At 43.2% G+C, this 25,811-nt stretch overlaps 1 long non-coding RNA gene across 3 annotated transcripts; it reads left to right on the forward strand.

Annotated features, from left to right (window-relative positions):
• The first annotated feature begins 874 nt into the window (after positions 1-874).
• Positions 875-24,400, forward strand: LOC123364769. Of its 3 annotated transcripts, none has more exons than XR_006577274.1 (5): positions 875-974; positions 5,901-5,989; positions 22,171-22,336; positions 22,594-22,701; positions 24,068-24,400. It is a non-coding gene; the product is annotated as an uncharacterized LOC123364769 (long non-coding RNA). The 3 variants fall into 3 exon arrangements; XR_006577272.1 differs by lacking the exon at positions 875-974 and adding an exon at positions 4,246-4,360; XR_006577273.1 differs by lacking the exon at positions 875-974 and adding an exon at positions 4,246-4,360 and having other exon boundaries at positions 22,597-22,701.
• Positions 24,401-25,811: the final 1,411 nt, after the last annotated feature.

The following is a 25,811-nucleotide window of genomic DNA, read 5'->3' on the forward strand; positions in this document are numbered from 1 at the left end:
TTTTGAGAAGGCCTTTGTTTTCAATGAAACTTTGCCTTTCCACCTACTCACAGCAGAGGAGGGCCAGAGGATTGCTGTGGCTTCAGTCTCATTGAGAATAAAGGGAGATGGTTCTTCATAAAAGATAAACTTCCAGATGAATACAATGGCAAAAAATAACTGTAAATCATAGAAGTGTAGGACTGGAAGGGACCTCGAGGGATCATCTAGCCCAGTCCCCTGCGCTCATGGCAGGACTAAGTATTATCTAGATCAGAGGTGGGCAAACTACGGCCCGTGGGCCACATCCGGCCCACAAGACTGTCCTGCCTGGCCCTTGAGCTCCCGGCCAGGGAGGCTAGCCCCCAGCCCCTTCCACGCAGCCACAAAACAGTTGTAAACACAATTTGTCTGTGATCCAAGATTAGATTACACTGATTTTCTTTAAAGATACAGTTTGTTTTAAATATTGTTTTCCCCTCAAGGTGTAATTACAGGGCAGAGTTAAGGTTGTTTGGGTGCTCTAATTGTATATTTCCATACCATAACATGTTTGGATTTTGTTTAAGTGTAAACTTAACTATGAAGTTTCTGGGTTTATAATGCTTGTTTTTTTAAATAATTACACATTGCTGTAGCATAGTTTCCCCTAAATAATTGATATGGCCTTTCAACTTTACCTTCACTTTCACATCATTTTTTGAATGGGAATACATTATTATATGTCTCTAATATAATGAGTGGTCAAGGCAACGGTTTTACTTCTCATCCAAAGGACAGCACATTTTCCAGCATCACAATGACCTTGAATGTCACTTTGGGACATTGTGTTTCAATACTGACTCAGTGGTGAGATTGCTACACACTCTATTGCATCACTGACTCAACTGTGTCTGGTGCACTTCAGTTTTCTTTGGTAGTCTCCCATTCAAGTAGTGTTCTGCAATGAGTCCTGTATCTTAGATCTGACGTAATCACACCTCTAAGCAGTATGGGTAAGTCTTATTTGTATAAGCCAATTCACACATGACTAAACAAAACAGATCAAATTGCCGTTCATTACTTATCCTAAAGTTGGAACACTCATTTTCAGCAGTTCACCATGGAAAAAAATACATCAGGAAATAGTCAGAAGAAGAAATGTGGTTTAGTTAAGTCTCATGCTACAAAAGCTCCAGGATCTTGCAAAGTGTCTCCTCGGCTTGCTTTGGACTTCAAAGGCTTGTTTTCATGTTGCAGCGATAGGGAGAGGATACAACTGACTCTTTAAGACCTCCTGTAGAAGCACTTGTATGCTGTGTAGATGACAGAAAAGGGGAGAAGTGAATAAAGCCCACTCAATTGGTATTCATCTATTGCTTAGTGACCATCTAACGGCTGTGTGTTATCCTGCATATAATGAGTGAATGCTCCTAGTTCAGTTCCCAATGGACAGCTGTCCATATCACAGAAAACATAGCAGCAGCTGGAACTAATTTTCACCTCTGCTGGCAGTTTCAGTAGAGATGCAAGTGTGATTTGGACATGGCCTGGAGACTGAACTACCATGTTAGTCTGAGGCGCTATGTCCATGAAGATACCCTGGCAGCGGGAGGGAAAGCTTGTACTGGTAATACCCATGCTGATCCTGTTCTGTGGACTTTTGTCTCTGTTCAGTCTGGGCCCCTTTGCCATCCAATCTGCTTATCCAACTATTTGGCACACCTTTTCCAAATCATATTAAAGAGCTACAGTAATAATCCAAATATCACTGTAAAGTAGGTTTGGCTTTTACCGCTCCTCTTCTTCCCAAGACTTTTCTTCTTGTGCCTTTTATCCCGCCTCTTCTTGCGCAGTTTTCGTCTCTTCTTCCTATTCCGGCTGCGATAGCCTCTTAATTTTGTCATAATCTGTTTTGAAGATCCCACACCTGTTTTTTTGATTGAGTAGATCTGTTTACTTGGGGTAGTGAGTTAAAGCACACTTGTCTGAAATATAAAGAGGCCTTCAATTATGACATGTGAAGTTCAGCCTCCCTACATGACTGCAATTGTGATGGCTGTTTTAAGTCAGTTTATGCAAACTATTACACACACAAATTACATTAAAAGAACATTCAATGTAACAAATCAAGCACTCAAAAGTTAGGAAATACCAGAATTAAAGATCAGAGGGGGCAGCCGTGTTAGTCTGGATCTGCATCCGACGAAGTGGGTATTCACCCACGAAAGCTCATGCTCCAATACGTCTGTTAGTCTATAAGGTGGCACAGGACTCTTTGCTGCTTTTACAGAATTAAAGATGCCTCCCACGCAATGCCTTCCCACCCCCACACCAATGCTCCAAAAGTGCCAGAGAATGGGATATGGGCAGTCATTCCTAGTGGTTAGAGAACATAAGAGCATAAGAACTGCCAAACTGGGTCAGATTAAAGGTCCATCTAACTCAGGACCCTGTCTTCCAACAGTAGCCGATGCTAGGTGCCTCAGAGGGAATGAACAGAACAGGTAATCATCAAATGATCCATCCCCTGTCGCCCATTCCCAGCTTCTGGCAAACAGAGGCTAGGGACACCATCCCTGCCCATCCTGGCTAATAGCCATTGATGGACCTATCCTCCATGAACTTATTTAGTTCTTTTTTCAACCCTGTAGTAGTCTTGGCCTTCACAACATCCTTAGGCAAAGAGTTCCACAGGTTGACTGTGCGTTGTGTGAAGAAATACTTCCTTATGTTTGTTTTAAACCTGCTGCCTATTAATTTCATTTGGTGACCCCCAGCTCTTGTGTTATGAGGAGTAAATAACACTTCCTTGTTTACTTTCCCCACACCAGTTATGATTTTAGAGACCTCTATCATATCCCTCCTTAGTCGTCTCTTTTCCAAGCTGAAAAGTTCCAGTCTTCTTAATCTCTCCTTATACAGAAGCTGTTCCATACCCCTAATCATTTTGTTGCCCTTTTCTGAACCTTTTCCAATTCCAATAGAGCTTTTTTGAGATGTGTTGACACACCTGCATGCAATATTCAAGATGTGGGCATACCATGGATTTATATAGAGGCAATATGATATTTTCTGTCCTATTATCTATCCCTTTCTTAATGATTCCCAACATTGTTTGCTTTTTTGACTGCAGCTGCACATTGAGTGGGTGTTTTCAGAAAACTGTCCACAATGACTCCTAGATCTCTTTCTTGAGTGGTAACAGCTAATTGAGACCTCTGGGGGACACCACGATTTACCCTTTTCCATTCTGAAAACTGACCATTAATTCCTACCCTTTGTTTCCTATATTTAACCAGTTACCGATCCATGAGAGCACCTTCCCTCTTATCCCATGACAGCTTACTTTGCTTAAGAGCCTTTGGTGAGGGACCTTGTCAAAGGCTTTCTGAAAATCTAAGTACACTATATCCACTGGATCCCCCTTGTCCACATGCTTGTTGACCACCTATAATTCCAACTAGTTTACCTGGTACTGAAGTCAGGCTTACTGGCCTGTAATTGCCGGATCACCTCTGGAGCCCTTTTTAAAAATTGGCATCACATTAGCTATCCTCCAGTCATTTGGTACAGAAGCTGATTAAAATCATAGATTACAAACCACAGTTAGTAGTTCTGCAATTTCACATTTGAGTTACTTCAGAACTCTTAGGTGAATACCATCTGGTCCTGATGACTTATTACTGTTTAATTTATCAATTTGTTCCAAAACCTCCTTTAATGATACCTCTATCTGGGACAGTTCTTCAGATTTGTCACCTAAAAAGAATGGCTCAAGTTTAAGAATCTCCCTCACATCCTCAGCCATGAAGACTGATGCAAAGAATTCATTTAGTTTCTCTGCAATGGCCTTATCGTCCTTGAGTGCTCCTTTAGCATCTTGATTGTCCAGTGGCCCCACTGGTTGTTTAGCAGGCTTCCTGTTTCTAATATACATACATTTTTTTTGCTATTACTTTTTGAGTCTTTGGCTAGCTGTTCTTCAGATTTTTTTTGGCCTTCCTAATTATATTTTAGACCAGGAATCAGTGGCTAGGTGCCAGAGCCAAGTCAGAATTCTGGAATCCGAGGCAAGGGTTGGGACTGGGTTACCCAGAGTGAGGCAAGGCAGGGGCAAGGCTGGGAACAAGTAGGCACAGGAGCTATCAACAGCCGTGGGCAAGCGCTTTCAGCAGCTGCTGATCTGCTGCTGGGTTTATGAGTCAATCTGCTGACTCTTTCCAGCAGTCAGGCAGTATAGCTAATCAGGCAGCCTATGCAGGCCAGCTGCACTCATTAGGTTGCCCAGAGACAAACTCTGCTGTAGGATCTGCTTCCAAACTCACCCTGCTGTGAGCTCTGATTCCTGACAGTACTCTCCATCCCCCGAGGGCACCTCTTTGGGGCCTGGTTTCTTGGGGTAAGTCTGAAGAAACTCTCAGAATAGTTCTGAGGTGCTGATGTTCTCTATTGGCTCCCAAGACCGCTTGTCTAGCACATAGCCTTCTCATTTCACTGAGTACTGGAGCCTTGCCCTAATTCACCAAGAATTGAGGATTTGGTGGACCTAGTACTTCTGCTGTCCATAGGCTATTATGGATAGCAATGGAGGATAGGAGAGGGTTGGGTATGGGTTCTCAGTGTAGGGCTTTAAAAGTGAGATGTGAAAGACGGAGTGGATCTTCACAGACTCAGACAGCTGTAATCTGAAGGCCACTGGGTTTACCTGTTGTATAATCTTGTAGGGGTAGTCTAGTTTGATGGATTGATTTAAGGTTCTGGACAGACAGCCACACCTTGTCCCCAATGGGCAGATTGGGGCAGCATGACAGGTTTGGTCCACATGGTATTTGTAAGCTTCTTTGGCAGACTGGAAGTGTTCCTTGGGCTCCCGATGCACCCAGTGTAGGTTAAATCTGCAGCAACCAAATTACAGACCTTGAATTGGCCAAAATGATCTGCAAGTAGCAAATTGTGGCATACTTTCAATATCTGAAACCTAGATTGTCCCTCTGGAACATAAATACAACCCTTGCAATAGAAGAGGCCATTCTGTAGTCAGAACTTGGAGTTGGTTTGGGTACCCGCATTGTGCAGGGTCTGACAGATCTGGGATGTGAATGGGTCATTGGAGAGTAGAGATGGAGTAGATTGCAGGGGCCTGCATGCTGAAATAATACTGTACCTATGGCAAAGTTCAAGACATTGTCCTCAATCATAAATGGTTTAGTAGGATCTGGATAAATCAGAATGTGTGCTGAGGTGACTGCTTTCTTCAGTTGATATGGGGATGGCTGAGCTTCCACGGACCAGGAAAACTGGGCCCCCTTTTGCAAGGAGTGCCAATATGGGTGCAAGGTTAGAGACTAGTGAATCCTTTTCAATAAATCTCCTGTAGAAATTGGCAAACCCCAGAAATTGCTGCACCCTGCATATGTCCTTGGGTGTGTTGGATATTTCTGCCACCTTACATGGGGTTCTGGTGAGTCCCTTGGGCAAGATTATACATCCCAGGAATTCAGTGTCCTTATTGAACTCTCACTTCTGGGGCTTTTCGTAGAGGTGGTTTTGGCATCAGTGCACACATGATTATGGAGGTCCTGACTTTTGAAAAAAATGAGGGTCTTGTCCAGGTAAATGACAACAAATTGGTCCAGCCTGTCCCTAAGGATGCCATTTATGAAATGCTGGAAGCAGTGCTTAATTTATAACAAAAGGGGTGTGGGGCTCAAGCAATTTTTTTACTTTCATAACTGATACAGCAAGCCCAGAGGTGTGGGGGCTACGAACGGCGAAGCCTAGAGATGTGGGGGGCTCAGTCTTGGCAAGCCTTGGCACAAATTAAGCACTGGCTGCAAGGTTGCCAGGATATTGCGCAACCCAAACGGCATGACTAAACTAAATACTCAAAATGGCCATACTTGGTACAGAAGGTGATCTTCCATTTGGCCTCTTTCCAGGTCCTCACCAGGTTGTAAGCTCTGCGGAGATTCAAGTTTGTGAAGACTTTGGCAGAGCAGAGTCTTTTGAACAGCTCATTTAATAAATGGTAAGAGGTACTGGTTTTGAATTGTAATCTTGTTCAGAACTCACTAGTCCACACAAGGATGGAGGGAGCTGTCTTTCTTCTCCACAAAGAAGACTGGCACACCACTTGGGACGTGGAGGGATGAATAAACCCCCTCTGCACGTTTTCCTCAAGATAACCCCGGAGGGCCTATAGTTTGGGTTTGGAGAGGGAGTAAATGCACCCAAAAGGAACTCTTCTCCCAGCTCAAGGTCAAAGGGGCAGTCATAGCTGCAATGGGACAGTAGAGTGTCAGCTTTCTTTTTGTCAAACACATGAGCATAGTTGATATTTAACATGAATCCTAGGAGCCGTTAGGGGTTCCCTTTGGACCCTCCCTTCATATTCTTTGGTGGGCTGAGTCTGCCAAAAGGGGTTGCTGGTCCTGGGTCAGCTCTTGGGAAACAGGATTGTCAGCAAGATGAGGAGTTAAAGCATACCATGCCCAACTGCCAGTAGACGCATGGACCAGGGGCAATGTGCCAGGGGATGCCAAGGACACCTGATGAATGCAGTGCACAAATTAGTCCAAACAGGAGAATTTCTCAGTGACCTCAAAGGGTAATTATCTCTAGGGAAGCTGTCTGGTGGGTAACTGGTCCTGACAAAGGAGTGAACTGTCTTTGGACTCCACTAACTTGGGGAAGTCCTTGCACTTAGTGGGGATATTGTGTGTTTCGGTGAACTCCAAGTCCATGAAATTGCCGAGGGACCCAAGTACACTCAGCACCTGTAGATTGATGTTGGGCATTGTAGGATGCTGGAGAGGGAGTTGGAGATATGTTGGATGCTCATTGGCCCTCACCAGGGTACCAGCAGACAAGAGTTGGTGTGGGCTCTGCTGGGGAGAGGAGAAGTCTGTCACCCAAGCCTAAACCCCCCTATTGGGGCTGGGGCTTGGTGTTTCCCAACCAGGGGGCACTATGGACCGAGGCAGGCCAGCTTATTGCAAGGTGTCCTTTCTCCCCTCAGTATAGCCATAGGCCTGATACCAAGTGTAGATTCTTCTCCATGTTGGAAAGCCTGGACCTGACCAACTTGCAAGCTTCCAGGTGACAGAGTAGGGGCTGGTGATGGCAGGGCCAGAATTGGTGGGAGTTGGGAGGATCATCTTTTATGCTGGTGGTGTTTGGTTAGGCAGTCATTGATCTTGATACACAGGTTGGCTAAGCATCCAGGCCAGACAGGGATTCTATTCTTTAATACCATCATTTAGGCTGAGTCAGAAATGATACTGCAGAGTGGCTTCATTCCACTTCATATCTACTCCCAGGCGTTGGAACTGCTGCATATTTAGCAATTGGCTGGTATCACAGCGGCAACACTTGATACTTGCCTTCAGCCATATGCTCTTGATTCGGGACATTGAAGATCACCGCCATAGCTCGAACCAGGTCCTCAAATTCTCCCAGAAGCGGGGTTGATTTTTCTAGGGTTGGAGATGACAAAGCCCCCCCCCAGTAAGCAGGCTGATAATCAATTGCTTGGTCAGTGTGGTAGGAGCAGCAAAAATAAGGAGCCAACACTGCCCCAGGAACATATGATGTTTGTCACAATTGCCACTGAACCTGTGAGGTGGGGGGATCTTGGGTTCATGGGGAGCGGGGCTTGGAGTTGAAGGAAGTGTGGCTTGAGCTTGTAGGACCACATTCTGCACCTACACGGTGGCAAGTTGGACCAGCAAGGTCTGTAGGTCTACTACTATCTCCATCAGAGAGAGAGGCCTTTGTAGAATCTTTGCTCGCCATATCAGCTCTAGTTCTCTTATAGTTTGTGTTGGGGCTACTCAAACTGTCCTAGACCTGGGCAGTCTCACCGCGTGGTTAGAGCCAGGAGTCAGGCCTGATGGTTAGAGCAGGAGTCAGCACCCAGGCACCAGAGCCAAGGCTCCGAGCCAAAGTCAGATATAGGACCCAAGGGTCGGAACTGGAGTCAGAGGCCAGGGATCAGAGCCGAAGTCAGGAATCATAGCTGAGAGTTAGGACCGGGTTACCTTGGTTGGGGCCAATGCAAGAGCAGAGCTGGGAACAAGCAGGCACAGGAGCTATCACAGCTATGGGCAAATGCTTTTGAGCAGCCTCTGAACTGCTGCTACTGCTAGGCTTAAGAGCCAGTCTGCTGACTCTTCTCACCCATCAGGCAGTGTAGCCAATTAGGCAGCCTACTACAGGCCAGCTGTGCTCGTTAGGTTACCTGCAAGCACTGCTTTCTGAGAAGAAGTGTTCCTCTTTCCCAGTAGATTTTCTCCTGTGCATCTTATCTGTTATGATAGCATGGAGATCCCCGTGGACTCACAGGAACTTTGATGGAAAGAGAAGCTGCCTTGGGAGTAAAGATGGTAGCTCCATCGTTGAAGCACCTTCATCATTAAGTCTACCGTCTCCAGCACATAGCAGCCAGACACCAGCTAAGATGAGAGAGCCATAAAACATGTCACATCCAATTTCTGACCACAGAAAGGGCAGCTATGGACCTGCTGTAACTTCTGCTCTGCCCAGAGCCTGGGGATGGGGCCACAGAGCCTCATGGAGCCCTGACAATGGGACCAGTCCTGTGTCCCTTCTGTTTGTGTTTAAACGATTAAGCAATCTACCACTAGAAAGTCTTGGCACGTGTGTACAGGCCCAACCTGTATGCAACAGAACCAATAGAAATGCAGCATGCAAATTATTTGGAGCAGGAAAGTGAGGATTGGTCATTGCCTCTCATATCAGATTCACAGATTAAGAGGCAAGAAGGGACCACTGTGACCATCTAGTCTGACCGCCTGTATAACACAAGCCATAGAACTTCCCAGAATTAGTTCCTATTTGAATTAGAGCAGATCTTTTAGAAAAAAACATCCTATCTTGATTTAAACATTGCCAGTGATGGAGAATCTACCACAACCTTTGGTAAAGTGTTCTAATAGTTAATTGCCCTCACTGTTAAAATCCTCTACCTTATTTCTAGTTGGAGGGCTTGTCTACATGATGAATTAATGTGTGGCTGGCCAAGGTGTGAATCAACAGCCCACTAGCTTGCTGCATGCTAACTGGCCCTAGGGACCCTGCTACCATGCACTAAAAGTTCTCTAGTGCGCTTTGGTGTACTCCTGCTTGAACTGGGAATACCAGAACTGGACATAGCATTTCAGCAGCAGTCACACCAGTGACAAATACAGAGGGAATAGAAGCTCCCTACTCTGACTTGATATTCCCCTGTTTATTCATCCAAGGACTGCATTAGATGTCAAATTAGTTTGACAGGTTCTATTTTTTATAAAGCCCTGTTCATTAGCACTAATTATATTAGCTTCCTTTAATTTTTTTATGGAGTTCTGTATCAGCTGTTCCATTATTTTCCCAGGGATCAATATCAGACTTATAGGCCTATAATTAACTAGGTTGTTCCATTCACTCTTTTTAAATATTTGGCACATTAGGTTTCCTTCAGTCTTCTGGAACTATCCCAGTGTTCCAAGAGTTATTAAAAATAAGCATTATCAGTCCAGAGAGCTCCTTAACCAGCTCTTTAAAAACTATTTGAAGCAAGTTATCAGGGTCTGCTGATTTAGAAATGTATAACTTTAGTAACTGCTGTCTAACATTCTCCTGAGTTCCTATTGGAATGAAAAGTGTTTAGTTTCATCATCGTCATCATGACAACATTATCTGTTTTTCACCCAAATAGACAACAGCACTAGTTACGGAACACTTTGGCCTTTTCTGAATTATTATTGACAACTTTACCTAATCCCATCCAGTAATGGACCCACAGGCTGTGGAGCCTCATTTAAAGGGTATGTGTGTGGGGGAGCAAATAGCCTCCCTGCTTGAACCTCCATTTCCCCAGGAGGTGTTCTCCCCTCCACCAGCAGTCTGACTCCCCCCACCCAAGCCCATTAGCGCCTACATTGGTGAGTGGTATGGCAAGCTGGAGCATGGGGTGGTAGTGCCACTCAGGTTTGGACCAGGTTTGCATGAGGTTGCAATGTCACTCACTCAAATTTTGGCCCAGTCGCCCCCCGACCCTGGTCATGATGGAGGGGCAGCTGAAGCCAGGTCTCAATGCCATTCTCTCAGATTTGACCCAGCTGCACTTCCTCATAATGGAGGGATAACCAGGCTAAGTCTGAGTGAGTGGAGGCTAGCCCAAATTTGAGTGAGTGGTGTTGTGACCCCTGGCATGTGGGGTATCAATACCACACAGGTTTGACCCAGCCTAAAGGTCATCAGGGCATGGCTGGGGTAGCTGCCCTAGCTCCACGGCCCATGAATGAGCCAACACTATTATGATGATTCTCTTTGGTTCAATATACATACCAAACTTCTTCTTAACCTTAAATCTAGATTGCTCCTTGTGTCCTTTTGCTTCCCTTATCAATTTTCTTAGTTCTGAGCTTCTGGTTTGTATTCATTACTATACATTTTCCTTTTTTCCATCTGTTTTATTTATATATATTTTATAGCTGCCTTCACTTCCCCTCTAAATTTGGTGGGTTTTTTTTTTAAACAATGCAGCCTTCTTTCTTGATGGCAGGATATTGGCTTTTTGGGAGTGTAATAAACTGTTCTTAAACAATTACCAATTATTATTCATGCTTTTCTATTCTCCCAACTGTTATAGCTCCTAAATGTTTTCAGATCTGTGAAACTGGCTCTTTTAAAGAATCATGATATATATTACTGGTTTGAACTTTATTCGATTTGCACAAAATATAAAAGTAATCAAGTTATGATCACTTGCACCTAAGCCACCATTAATTCTTAGTTCTGTGATGAATTCATCTTTGTCTGTCAAGATGAGGTCCAATATAGAATTTTCCCTTTGTGGATGCAAAACTTTTTGAGTTAGGAAATTGTCATCGGTAATGGTTAGAAGTTCCAAGAACGTTTTAGTACTGGCAGCATGAGACCCCCAGCACATGTCACTGACATTGAAGTCTCCTGTGATCATGCAGCATTTTTTTCTACACATTACAGATAGGTACAGAAGGATTAGGTCATTCTGTTCCCTAGTGTAATTTGGTGGCATGAAGCAGACACCACAAATACCCCATTTTGCGCCTGTTGGGATGATGATCCACATGCATTCAAGATCATTTTCTTCTGAGTTGTCAGTGACTCGAAACCAGCTCATGTCATTTTGTTCATACAGAGCTCCTTCCTAAATAGGTTATAACCATTGACTTTTAACATTCAAATCATGCGAATCATCCCGCCAGGTTTCAGTAATACCAACCGGATCAAATTCATGCTTGTAAATGAATAATTCCAATTCCCCTTGTTTGTTATCCAGGATCCTAGCATTAACATATAGGCATTTAAAGAATAAGAATGACATGAGCTATTGACCTAGTTCTGACTATAATTCTGACAATTAGATTAGCTACAACAATCATTAATAATTTAGATCACTTACAACCTAAATTATTCAAATTTAGCCTATGCTTCAGATTTCGGTGCAATTTAATTATGAAGAAAATTTGAAGAGTCTATTTTATTACTTTGTTAGGCTCATTCAAACAAAAAAAAAGAGAACTCATGATGAATTTTTTAAAAAAGGTTTTCAGATGTTCTGGAAACATGAGAAATTATTTCATCCAAGAAAATTCAATTTGCCTCTGAAGAGCAATCATGTTAAATTGAAAATCAAATTCCCTCAAAAATCCCAGTGCTAGATACTATGCTGATGATGCCTTGAGAAAAGCCTAATAGAGGGAAATAGATAATTTTCTTCCTAGTTGGATTACTTCACTTAAACTTCAGAATCTGATTGGAAATGGACAAAGCAGCAAAGTTAGTCTTCATGTTTCAAGCAAAATAAAAGATGAGGATGTGCAGGGATTTATTTATCCTATTCTAGAAAATGTAGTGAGCCCACTCAATTACAAAGAACGGTTTCAATTCTTCAACCATCATTAAGTTGCAAATATTGAGATTCAGAGAACACTACCAGTCATTTTGTAGTCTGGGATATATAATTGCTCTATCCAATTGTATTTGCTTTGTTTACTGTTGCATGTCAATTCATGACATATTGATTCAACTTATGGAAGTAATTTTTTTTCAGTTCATTTAAGTGATAATTTAGAATGAACATATTTGAAGGAGATGGCTGTAAAATATAATCTGAGTTTTAAACAAGTCTAATTAAAAAATACAGTCTCCATAAAAAGAGGTAACTAATTTGTTTAAACCAGGGGTAGGCAACCTATGGCACGCGTGCCGCAGGCGGCACACAAGCTGGTTTTCAATGGCACTCACACTGCCCTGGTCCTGGCCACCGGTCCAGGAGCTCTGTATTTTAATTTAATTTTAAATTAAGTTTCTTAAACATTTTAAACACCTTATTTACTTTACATACAACAATAGTTTAATTATATATTATAGCTTATAGAAAGAGATCTTCTAAAAACATTAAAGTGTATTACTGGCACACGAAACCTTAAATTAGAGTGACTAAATGAAGACTCGGCACACCACTGCTGAAAGGTTGCCGACCCCTGGTTTAAACCATTGATTTGAATCTACCCTGACTAGTGTGGGAAATCCGAAGTAGGCAAAACACAATTATCCGAGCTGAATTTGGCCAAATCTCCAGGATCATATAGAGAAGAGTGATAAGATATTGCATCATTCAGTCTCCTAGAACCAAGATGGAGACATTCTATTCAGTGCTGACTCTGAAGAAAGTGGTTCAACACATCTATCTACCTAATATATTTATCTAATCTATCCCCATAGTATAGTATCCAAGTGTCTGCAGCTTCCTGAGCTTTTCCAAGAAGGTTTCCCATCAAAATACTGACCAACCTGTGCTGCTTAGTGTATGCTGAAGTGCTGATTAGACCACAGCCTGAGATGGTATGGCTGCAAATGTACATGTGTATCTAGACGTAATACCCACTGTCCTTAGGCTGTATTACCTTTTCCGTGGCCCTTTGTGCGTGCAAACACACTTTTAATGAGGTTCTTAGAGGCAGTCACTGTTGGAAGAAACACTGTTAGTACGCCTCCTGAAGAACTCTAGAACAACCCTGCCAGAAGGGTTTAGTTCCAGAGCTAAAGTAGAGGCACAAGTTGTCTGTCTAAATGCATAGATTCTAAGGCCAGAAGGGACCATTGTGATAATCTAGTCTGACCTCCTTTATAGCTCAGTCTAGAAAACTCACCCAGTGAGTCCAACAGTTTGTGGTTGAGCTACTTCATCTCTTTTGAGAGACATCCAATCTTGATTCAAACACTTCAAGTGATGAGAGCCCACCACATCCGTGGTGAGTTGCCCTTTGCCCTTTGCCTTTGGCTCTTGTCTCCAATAGATGGTATTTTTCATGAGCTATCAGAGCTAAACCAATAGTTCTAAACATACTTTGGGTAAGCAGTCTTATACTACAATAATGCTAATAGTTTTCTTTAATGAATGCTGTATTACTTTTGAAGGTTACATTTATTATTCCTAAAAGGTTTCAGCAGTGGTTTAATGAAAACTTTTTCTGATATACTTCTGAAGGATAACAACATTTGTAGAAGGATTTGAAAGATAATGTACACGATTCTAAAACAATTTCAGGATAACTTTAAACTCATGCTTTTGAATTGCTACAGACTTAATGCCAAAATCCTTGTGCAAACACTCTGGGATTCCTTTCTTCCATTACAAATCTTCGGCTTTCGTTCTATGAGGAAAACAAGAGGCTTCATCCCTTCTCTCCTCCTTATCGAATATTTTACATGTGCTCATACTTCTCTGTTAAAAACTCTTTTTCTTCTGTTTGTACTACTGAATAATTCATCTAGTTACAAGTAAATTAGGCCAGACTAAGCACCCCAGGTGCTCTTCCATGGCTCTTTGGCTAAGATCTGAGTGGAACAACTTCAGCAATCTTCCTGGCAAAGCAGTTAAAGAATCAAAAAGCATTAGATGGGGATTTGGGGGAGGCCGAGAGAGAGAGAGTTAGTTTATTTATTTATTACCAAATGGTGGGCACTGTGATCCCTCTGTTAAAGGAAGGATTGTATTTATTTATGTAGGATCAATTCAAACAAATCTGGAGTTCCCTGTGAAGTCGGGAAATTGCAATCTCTTTCTGCAAGGCCCAAGGTTGCGTATCACCTTCTCACATCACCTGCCACAGACTCTTGTGTCATGCAAATTCCAGGGGATTGAGTCTTGCGGGGAACTGAAAGGAGAAGTAATGATGTGTCCAGAACAGGTGTGTATGTCTGGGGGGGGGGGGAGAGATAAGGGAGCGGTAGATTCATTCTCCTGTTTATCAGGAAAGCTCAACCCATGATGTTCCCCAGCCACGGCAGTGGTAGGAGATGTCCTGATTCCCTAGGAAGCTCAAATTATTATCCTCTCAGAGCCCTCAGCCAGCATGAAACAGCTTGCACTCCATGTGGCACTGGAGTATGAGCAGTAAACATCACATTAACATTTATAGGGACCCAATGACCTGTCACTGCAGGTTTGGCAGTGTTGTCTGAACTCTCCCTCCATCTGTGATCCACACTCATGAGAGGGGTAGGAGTGCTTAGGGACAGATTGTGCACCCTTGCAAGGACAGATAGAGTGGGAGGCCTTCCCCCCACTTGTGTGACCTGTACAAGGGGAGACACAATAATAGTCCCTGTGAGACCACTCTGGCTCCCTCCAAGAAGCAAGTACCAAGAAAAGGGCTGGAACAGAAGGGGAAAAGTAGGGCTGTAGTCCTGAATTCTCATCTCTCTGCATGGAGCGTGGGGCTGAAGCACTGGGGGGAACAATCCGTAGGGATGGCACAATGACCACACCAAGCAGGTCTGTGAGAAACTGAACCTCTTGAGGCACAATCCCTCCAGTGCCCTCCTAGGGGCAGGGACTTACAAACAGTTCTGCACGTACAGATGAATGTTCTTGGCTCAGTATTAATGCTTGCTATTCTTTCCTTAAAATGTAAATTACTGTACAAGCTCTTTGATAAATGGATTGGAAAATTGTCTATTCCACTGTCACTACATTAGGTACTCTCCCTGCAGAAATGCTGTTTGGTCAGTTCTTCTGGCATTATTCTGAAGTAGATTTCTATTCCGCTCCCCAAGCTCCCTTGCAGTGTTGCAGTAGGTCATTCGGGAGGCTGTTCCCTTCTCTCCAGGGCTGGAAGCACAACAGTTCCAGAAACCCCCACTCCACCCTGATATCTATGAAAACTGCAGACTTTTTTTTTTAAATGTAGTGACAGGGATGGAGAACATTAAGAATCATTGGTACAGCAACATATGGCTACTGACAGGATGCTTGAACTCAGAAAGGATCAGATCAAATGCAAAAGCATCTGGATATGCTGTGTTCCTGCCAGAAAGGATAAGCCTAACCCAGTTATATGAAGAAATTCTTCTTTTGATATTGATATTCCTAAGAACTACTGTAATGCTCCTTTGGAAGCCTGGAGTGAAAAGTGCCCCCAGAGTGGGGGGAAAAGGTATGTTGCTTTAGGAAGATCTGTGGACAGGAGGGTATTTTTAAAATCTTTTTGCTGTGAGGCTGTTGCCGCTTATTGCTAGCATATGGCGGGGTCTCCTGCTGGATTTCTCTTCCTGGTAAGATGTGTGTTCTTAAAGAAAGGCCAAGATTGCCTTGGCACCTCTTCACATTTGTTCTTATAAATTCAAATGAGTAAACTGAAATACAAGACAAAGATAACTGAGATTTGAAAAGTGGAAGGGCCCTGTGAAAGCATAACCATACTTCTTGGTTTATGAGGCTGGGTAAAGTCTTGTCTGTAATTCTACAAAAGGGAAGCCTGGAAATTTGAAGGATTTAAAATCTCAACTGGTGTAAATTGGCATAACTCCACTGCCAATTTATACTAGTTTAGGATCTGGGCTTCAGTTTTTGTGGACTTGGGTCCTGCAACATAGCAGAAGAATAAAGAACAAGTAGGCTGTGACAAATGTCCAGATTCCTTCCAGATTTTGATTCGTGTTTAAGTGGAAGCCTATTTTGTAATCAGTCTTCAGGTAACTTTTGTTGTTCAGAGGAGTCTAAACAGAGGAGTCTAAAGCTGTGCCATGATCTGTTCAAAATTGGCTCAGAGGCCCTGAGCTTAGAAAAAATGAATTCACATGAATATGGATTTCCCATAACTGAAACTCATTACAAACCCATAGACCAGCTTTGGGGTCATGCCTGTTCATTCTGGTTCACTGGAATCCATAGTCAAACTAATAATGGTTAGATACAGGGACAAATGAAGCTGGTGTATGTGTGTGAATGTATCAGGTGGTTTTAAAAAAAGTGGGTAGACTAAGCTAAACTGTGTGTGTGGGGGGGGTGTGCACAGGAACTGAAGTAGACAGGCTCTCACAAGCCCTGGTGTAGGGGGTGTGGTAGCAAGTGGAAGGTGGGAGGAAATACATAGTGTTGCTGTCTGTAGGCAGGCAGGGTCAGGCTGCTATAATTTAACCGTCCCACAGGGGTCTTCATTACAGTGACTGTGTCTTCTTATGTATCTGTAAAGTGCATAGTACATTTTGAATGCCACTGTAATATAAATATCAGCCTCCATCTTGTTTCTCATTTCCTCTTTCCTCCCCGACACTCTGCTGTGCCAGTGACGCCCGCTTGTTCCGTCAATTTGCTGGTTTCTCTCATGAGCTTCTCTATGCCTTCATGAATAGTGCCCAGTATCCAAGAGGGAATCCCCCATGCAAGGAGCATTCTCAGAGGGCTGGATCCAACAGCTTTCCAGTTGTTTTGCACTGCTGCGGGTGTCAGAATTTTGTCCACAAACTATTGTGAAAGAAATCCCGGAAGGATGTTACAAAATAATGCTCTAAGATGGAATTTCGTTACAGTGCATAGTGCAACAGAACTTTTTGCTAAAATATATTATTTAATTGTAAAACTTAAGGCAAACATTTTCAATGGTGGCTAATGATTTTGGGTGCCCAACTTGAAACATTTTAAAGGGGACTAATTTTCAGAGAATGAGCCCTTAGCCCTTTCTGAAATATAGGTCCGTTTAGGGGCATCCCAAAAAACAGAGGCATCTAAAATCAGCTAATGATTTTTGAAAATCTGACCTAGTATTTTCAGAATGAACAAACTGCACAATCTTTTAAAAAGAGAATAATGCTAGGTCTAGACACCTTCTGAGAGCCAACCATCGAGGATTTTGAAAGCGTTTTCCTTGAAAGATTTTTCTCTGGAAGAGAGATTAAACAATATTATCTCTGAAATCTTATCCTGTACTTTAGTTGTATTTTATTTGATATTAATGGAGCAGGTGAAATATGAAATGATATTCCCTTAATCTTTAATGAAATAGCTGTTTTCAGTGTTTAGCTTGTCTGTTCAGTGACACGCAAGAGCTAATAATATCACTGTTTTTGAAGGATTTATTCACTCCAGGCAGCTTGATTTTCTGAATCTGTATGAGACACAGTTTAAAGTGCTCTAAAGATGCCTTGAAAAAAAATCTTGCATCCTAGAACTTTGGCAGCAGGATTTGAAAGGTATAGTTTAACAAAAAAATCTCCCAGACAGGCAATATTCCTGGAACAGTGACAGAATAGTTTGGCTCACACCTGTTTTAAAGGAGCTGCAGTAATTAACTATGGCAATGTATGCTTGGAAAGTCTTTAACTATCGGATCTGCACTATAACTCTGTATTAGCTACATGATTCTTTTTTTAAAATAAAAAGTTGAGTAACTGCTATACTTGAGCAGAAAAGCAATTGCGATGAAATTCAGCTGTTTAAATTGAGATTTAGTGGGTTTTAATACCCAAAGATATAAGTTCATATTAAAGGCTAATAATGACTTGCAATATTTCCTTATGAAAATTGAAGTTAAAGGTGCGTAAACTGGAAAAATAGCCTGTATGGGAAAGTTATCCTCTCTGAATGCCACTGCTGATCTTTTAACCACAATACAGGTCTCAGCTGCTGAGTAGTGTGTATACAGAACTCTTTCATGTCCGTGAAAGGCTTGTACGGAGAGGGTGGAATCAAGGCCTGTGCAGAGAGCCGGCACAAGGGCTAGAAATACACTACATAACTCCCATAGAAGTCCTATTTTTAGGCCTTAAGTACATAGACCTTCAGGGGCGGCTCTAGACATTTCGCCGCCCCAAGCAGGGCGGCATGCCGCAGGGGGCGCTCTGCCGGTCGCCAGTCCTATGCCGCCCCAAACACGCGCTTGGCGTGCTGGGGTCTGGAGCCGCCCCTGTAGACCTTGTATGGCCCTCCCTCTGCACAGGGATGAATTTCATCCAGAATGAATGCAGACTATAAAATTATATTGCTTAAGTCTTACATAGCACTTTTTCATCTTCAAAGCCCCAGCGCAGACAGAAGCTCCACCAGGTGGTGCTATATATTTATCTTTGTGTTGTCTTGTTATGATGTTATGAGGTTGTCTTGGCTGGGGAAGAAAGGGTGCTAGGAGAAAGTTAGTTCTGGCTAGGTGGGCTGGAGTTGTTGCTCTGAGCCTCCCAATAAATCCTTTGCTTTCTATAAGTGGGTATTACAGTAGGTAAAATTGTTACTCTGGGCTGAAATTTTGTATGCCACGTTTCAGCATGTATTGGATTTCTGCAGCCAACAGATATATGCCTTAAAATAAGAGTTTATAATAGAAATATTCAGTAGCCTTTATTCCAGTGGTGCTAGCATAAAAATGCACCAACATGGTTCTTTAGTGGGAATTGAAGCCAGGGTCTTCAATTCCAAAAACATTGTCTTCTTGAGCTGAAAGAGTAGTATCGTTAGCTAGTAGTAGCAGGCTTCTCATTTTCTTAAAGTTCTGGCTCATCTCTGTGAGGGAATGATTCTTTTGAACCAGAAATATGAACATCAGTAAATAAATAGTATTTTAATATAATAAAAATAGTATTGAATACAATACAATAATTATTTACTACCTTATTTTCTGTCTTTTAATACATTTGTCTTTCTAAACATCAAAGCGTTTATTCAGTAGAGAAGAGGCCTGTTTCAGCTATCTTACTCCATAAAAAAGATGAATTGCTTCTTCTGTCTAGGCCAGGGGTTCTCAAGCTTCATCACACCACGACTCCCTTCTGACAACAAAAATTGCTCCATGACCCCTGGAGCGGGGACTGAAGCCTGAGCCCAGCTGCCCCGGAAGTGCGAGGGGGAGCTAAAGCCTGATCTCCGCTGCTCTGGGAAGAGGGGCCAAAGCCCAAGGGCTGCAGCCCCAGGCAGAGGCCTGTGACCTGAGCCCCGCCAGCAAAGGAGGAAGTTGTCAGGTTTCAGGCCTGGACAGTAGGACTCAGACTTCAGCTTTGGCCCTGGGCCATGGGGCTCAGTCTTTGGCCCTAGACCATGGGGCTTGGGCCCCTGGCCCCAGCAAGTCTAACACCGGCTCTGGCAATCCCATTAAAATGGGGTCATGACCCACTTTGGGGTCCCAACCCACAGTTTGAGAACCACTGGTCTAGGCCATGTCTATCCATACAGTGCTGAAGCAGCGCAGCTGTACCGATACAGTGGTGCCGCTGCAGTGCGTCTGGTGGTGACGCTCTATGCCGATGGGAGAGAGCTCTCCTGTCGGCATAATAAAACCACGAGAGGCAGAAACTAGGTTGGCTGGTGAAGTTCTGCTGCTGACCAGCACTGTGCACGTGAGCGTTTATGTCGGTGTAACTTGTATGGCTCAGGGATATGTTTTTTTTTTTCATACCTCTGAGCAACATAAGTTATATCGACATAGGCTGTAGTATAGACATAGCCTTAGTTTGAACGCAGGTGGCTAGCACACTTGTTACTTTAACAAGGTCTGCGATTGCCCACAGATCAAAATCAGGCTTGATGGCAGCCATTAACACCTTCCAGCGTAACAATATTTAATACTAACATTTAATTTCAGGAGTGAAATACTGTGCTGCGTTTCTAGGAGGTGGCTGTGATGGCTTTCAGCCACCCATGTGCCCTTTTGATCCTAAGCTGCTTCAGTGACTGGCATGACCCCTGGCTGAATTTAGACAGCCCCGAGGGCCCATCTCAGTTACAGCAGCCTTCCCAGACTACCCTGCGGGCAGCAGCACTGCTCAGAATCTTTGCGGCATGATGCCCCGTGTACTGCGGACCTGCCACTCATTCCTCTCACCCACTCCGTCATGCCCCCTATGTATGCCAGGGCTTACAATGGGATCCTTGGAAGGATTTCTCAGTTCCTGCACCTTGGGACTCCTCCCCTGGCTGAACCCACGGTTTGTAGACTCCCTTTTCCACTCTCACGCTTTTACCCACCATAAAGGGGCTGGGGTGGTGGTAAGGATCTCCCTCTGGATTTTATTGAGTACACATTTCTTTTTTGGTTCAGCAATATTAATGTGGTATTTAATTTGCTGAAAGGATGTGTCGTACTAGTAACTGAAATCATGTTTTATTTTAGACTCTTGTCTCTTAAAGCGTGACCCAGAAACTTTATCCAAGAGCACAGGACAAAATGCCTGCCTAGCAAAACACACTATAGTTATCTGTATCCTGTAGTTTGCTGGATGTCCAAGCTGTACCTCAGCTATTTCAGCTGATCTATGTATTTTAATCTATTGCAGTATATTAGCAGATCAGACTTAATCAGTCTTAAGGGAGCTTTTGGACCTTTTCCATAAACAGGTCAGAGCTAAGTAAGGCAGATTGTTCTGTGCTACAATATCTACAGCAAGTGAAATTTTCAGGGACATCAGCCAGCAGGATAGACTAAAGAGATTAGAGGAAGCAAAGTGAAGGGGGCGTGACTGGGATATTGACATTTTCAGACAGTCTCACTTACTTAGCATTTACATTTTCTCTGTTGTTACACTGGTAAATATGCAAATTTGCTTTGATGATATATCCCCCTTCATTGACTTAGGGTGGCGATTCTCAAACTTCATTGCATCACGACCACTTTCTGACAACAAAAATTACTACACGACCCCAGGAGGGGCGAACAAAGCCTGAGCCCACCGAGCCCCACCACTCCAGATGGGGATGGGACAAAGCCCAAGGGCTTCAGCTCTGGGATGGGGGCCTGGAACCTGAGCCCTGCCACTCAGTGCTGTAGCCCTCAGGCTTCGGCTTCGGCCCCGGGCCCCAAAAAGTCAAAGCTAGCCCTGGCTACCCCATTTAAACAGGGTCACGACCCACTTTGGGGTCCCGACTCATAGTTTGAGAACCTCTGACTTAGGGCATGTCTACACTACAATCTTAATTTGACCTTACTGCGGTGGCTGATGTTCACACTACCCTGCTTCTGTCGGTGGTGCACGTCCTTATGAGAAGGGCTTCCACTGACTTAAGAGGGTCAGTGTGTGTGCGGGGGGGCGGGGAGGGCTGGGAGCCAAGGATCTCAGCTCCATGCAGCTCCACCGAGAGGCCAGCTGCCTCCTGGGGCTTCTCACCTTCCCACTCCCAGTTGGAAGTGTGGGGAAGCTGCTCTGGGGGGTGAGGGGGAGATCCACACCCAGAGTCCTGTCAGCTGCCATGCTCACAGCAGGAAGCAGATAGCAAGGACCCTGGGGGGCTGCATGTCTCCCAGCAGGGAGTGGAGAGCCCAGGTGGCAGCCCGACTTGGAGCAGAGACCTGGCAGCAGCTCAGCTGGGGAGCCGGGAGCTGGCTTTCCTGTTAATTTCACTGACATCAGATGTAAGGAACATCTGATGTAAGGAACGCAGTGTCTACATAGACACTGCGTTGCCCTAATTACATGGACATAAGCCCAACATCTCCTGTGGAGGTGGAGTCATTATGTTGGTGCAGTAGGGCACTTACATTGGTGGGAGCAAGGCTGTAGTGTGTACACTGACATAGTTAGGTCGACATAAGCCGCCTAATGTTGACCTAACTTTGTAGCTTAGACCAAGCCTTAGCGCCATAAGATCAGAACAAAACACTGATATTGAACAGAGAAAGCTACACTAGAAATGTTGAGTGCCAGAAACTAAGGAAAACTTTTGTACACTGAAATGAACCTTCATTAAGATTCATCAATGGGTGGATCCAGTCAAGAAACAGCTGGAAACAGTTTCTCTTAAAAACAAACAAAAAAAACCCCACAGTACTGAAATATGTTGCTAAAGCAATAGTATAATTTCAGCTTCTGATCAGAGAAGAATTAGGTTAAACATAGTAAATGTTCTCAGCAAATTCTTGATTTTAGTTAGTTTGTTTTTTGTTTGTTTTTCAGAAAGCAGTGGGCCTTAATTCCTAGAGCTGATTTTCAAGATCGTTGGCCTCCAAAGTGGAAAGACAGTGTGAAAAGTTAGTAGAGATGAGGAGGGAAAACCCGGCCCTGTTGAAGTGAATGGGAGTTCTGCCATTGACTTCAGTGGGGGGCCAGGGTTTCATCCCTGGTAAGTGCATGAGCCCTCCTTTTGTTTTTGGTTTGAGCTTGTAAGAGTGAAGGGTCTCAAGAACTGAGGGTCAAGATTTACTCCTTTCATGTGTAAGTAGAGCACTGTGATATTCTTCAGTGTAAGGGACAGATTTTCTCCCCTCTTCCCCCCAAAAGTGACATCATATTTACCTGTAGCATGTAATTCTTTCAGCTCTCTTTCTTCCTGTGCTAATTGCTGAACAATGAACCCTTTTCTCTTTATTCCTCTGAAAGTAGGTATGGCAACCTCTGTTTACAGCAGCCTTGAAGATCTTCCATTTCTCCCCCACAGAAGTGCATTTGTTAGCTTATCATGGGAGGGATATACTAATTCCCACTCAGGTAAGGGTTATTTGATCATCACAGGCATTTCCAGATTCCTATGCTCATTAACATCCTCTGCCTAACAACACAAAAAGAAGATGTGGTGTCTCCTATGTGAAATAAATGACTAGTGCTTTCATTCATCAACGAAAATCCCTGCTAAAAACTCTCTCCTCCTATTTGCGGCGTTATATTCTTCTCTTGCTTGTGGCACCTTATGTCTCATTAGGCTTTTTGTAATAGAGTTTTCCAGTTATATTACATTAGCTGAAAGTTGTTCCTAGAAGATATCCTGAAAGAAATGGTAATGTTATTTAGCATAGCATTATAAATATATATTTTAGAGTACTGCGAATGAGTTTTCCCTATTACCAAAACGTTTCAGAAGATATGCCAGTTGTGTTAAAAAGTTTCAGGTCTGGATTGGGAGTCAGGAGACCTGGGTTCTATTGCAGGCTTTGTCATTGACCCACTGAGTGATCTTGGGTAAGTCACTTCACATCCTTGTGGTTCTCTTTTCCCCTCCTACCCTTCGTCTGTCTTGTCTATTTAGATTATAGAATTTGGGGCGGGGACTGCCTCTCTGTGTGTTTGTACAACACCTAGCACAACGGGGCCCTGATCTCAGTTGTGGCCTCATGGAACTGCTGTAATGTAAATAATAAATAACAGTAATAACTTGATTTTTTTCCTTTGTCATTATATCCTTCATATATAAATACACATAACAAAAAAAAATATTTTCAGCGCCTTCGATCACAACATTCAGTACCATAGCATACCTTACAAAGAACCATTCAGATTGTTCTGTCATGGTTACAAAGAGAGCACTGATCAAAAGAAAGGGCAACCAATGTTGGAACTGATGGTGATGAAAATAGAGATCTTGTAGAAAAAAACAGGCATTGGCCTAATTCTACTGCCATTGATGTTAGTAATAAAACACCCATTAACTTCAATGTTAACAGAGTTAAACCAAAGCACAGAGAGAGATTGTGAAAATCCTACCCTATATTTATAAGTATATTGCATAAAATACTAAGGAATGTAATCCTTCCATGTGACCCCATGTGTTGTATTCTACCATACAGTTCTTTCTACCATATAGTTTATAGAAGATGCTTCCAGCTACCCTCTTCTCAGTTTGACTGGTATTTGCCAATATCTTTGCCACAGAAATCCACTTTATGATGCTGAAAGGCAGATTCAGATCTTCTAGATGGCCTAATAAGACTGTTTTGGTGGGATTGTTGTGATGATTTGGGAATCTGTCTGTACAATTTATGAATTCTGTGTGAGATTGAGCTCTCTGCATGTGTCTTTACTAAGCTGTGAACTCCATTTTGAATGGGCAGCCCTTGCCTTCTCTGTTGTTTACCTCCAGATTGGATTGAAATTCCAACAGGATAGCGGTACAAGGCTGACAGTAGAAGGTCATTAACTCTTGAGTGCTCTGCCATTACAATGGAATAGCTCTAAATACTAGACTGGCTTCCTAACCAGAGAGGTCACCTGGCAATAAAATCACCTGGTAGATGTCTCTGATCACCTGAGGAGATGAATCCAGAAGACACCTGACAGAGGGCCTGGAAGCTATAAAAAGACAGATGCTGCTCTATTGGGTGTCATCTCCAGCCATTGTTCCCCAGCTCAGATGAACAACTGCATGAAGAAGCATGAAAAGAGAAGAGGAATCCTGACACCTGAACACACATGGTGCCCCAATAAGTTTCCAGGAAAGGATGAATTAGTGAGGGGCTTTGCATTTAGGATGTTCATTGTTTTCTAAATAAGCTGTACTCACTTGTGCTTTATCTGTTAGTAAAAGTAGTATTAGGCTTCCGCACAAAGTGTCCGTGTGTGCTGTGTACTTCAAAACTATCACATGCCTCCTGTAACAGTAAAACTGTAACTCAGAAGGCTCAGATCTTTGGTGGTAGCCTGGGAGAGTGTATGTTTAAGATACTGAGTTGATTTGGGGATCAGCACTGGACTTGGGGACTACGGCAGCTGGGCTGAGGGGCTCCATCTCCATGAAGGGGCAGCAGATTGAGAGCTGATCCGCAGGAAATGTGTCAGAGAGGCCAAGGAAAGAAACAACACTGCAGCCTGCTGTAACCCAGGTAAGATTAAAACACCAGGGGGCTGAGAAACTTGGATTCACCTCATAACAATCCGGTAGGTGGCTGGCTGGAAGTACCTCACCAGATCTGTCACAGTTGTGCATTTGTTCCCGAGGCAATAGAGCCTCTTATATAACTTGTCCCAGTAAAAGCATTGTTTCTGGCATGAAATAAATGGGGCTGTAAGATAAATGGACATATTGCTGTCAGCACTACCAGCACTGGCTGTGTTATGTTAACCTACCCTTCAAGAACTTCTCTGGGGGGGACTAATAATATTGATTCAGTATTTTGTTTTGGTAGAATCTTAAGGTCAAGGAACTAGAAGTATTCTTGACATATTGTCGAATGTTTTTTCCAATTACTGTCTGAGATATGTTGAGTTCTTGTTCCCGTTTCTCCTGAGTGTTCAGTCCAGAAGATATTGAAGAGAATTGAGCCATCTACTCCTTTCCCCTGCTAAATGAATCATACTGTCAAATGTTTTAAAGCAATCATTTATTAGGGGTTGATCTAAAGCCTACTCAAGTCAAAAGACTGCCATTGATTTCAGTGAGCTTTGGATCGGGCTCTCAGAGAATGTTGTTTCTTTTAGAGTAGTTCCGAATGACTTCCACAAGAATCGGGGACCCATTGTGCTAGGCACGATACAGATAGAGTAAGAGACGGTCCCTGTCCCAAATTGCTTACTTTCTAAACAGACAAGACAATTAGAGTGAGTAGGGGAAAAGACACAGAGAAATGAAGTGACAGGAGACCTGAGACTAGAATTCAGCTTTCTTGATTCCTAGTCCACATCTACTTCACCATGCTGTCTCCAGTTAGTATAGCCCGTTGCCTTTGCATATATGTATTAATCAACTTGTATAACTGTTGAGACAAAGAGCTAAGTGATAAAGGCCAATGATCAGGAGGTAGCTGTGTTAGTCTGTATCCACAAAAACAACAAGGATGCATCTGAAAAAGTGAGGATTTTTGCCCACGAAAGCTTATGCCAAATAAATC

The sequence above is a fragment of the Mauremys mutica genome, chromosome 1 (genome assembly GCF_020497125.1).
Source record: "Mauremys mutica isolate MM-2020 ecotype Southern chromosome 1, ASM2049712v1, whole genome shotgun sequence".
NCBI lineage: Eukaryota > Metazoa > Chordata > Testudines > Geoemydidae > Mauremys > Mauremys mutica.